The sequence below is a fragment of the Tupaia chinensis genome, unplaced genomic scaffold, assembly GCF_000334495.1.
Source record: "Tupaia chinensis unplaced genomic scaffold, TupChi_1.0 Scaffold000263_1, whole genome shotgun sequence".
Lineage (NCBI taxonomy): Eukaryota > Metazoa > Chordata > Mammalia > Scandentia > Tupaiidae > Tupaia > Tupaia belangeri.
This window is the reverse complement of record NW_006159743.1, coordinates 2079558-2079783: the sequence shown is the minus strand read 5'-3', so window position 1 is coordinate 2079783 and position 226 is coordinate 2079558.

Here is a 226-nt window from a genome sequence, read left to right as displayed (position 1 = left end):
AGATAGAACCTCTGTCTCCCTGTATCTGTGGGAGAACAGAAGCTCAATTTTGAAAATCGCCAGCTATCAGACACAGTTGGCCCTGTCACTTTATGCTCACCAACCCTTTGTAATTTTTCACTTCCCTGATTTCCCAGAACCCCCACTAACGCCCTTCCCTATTCCTGTTTTATCTAGTCATTTTTATACAAATAAAAATTTAATTCAATGCATACTGGACTCTTTC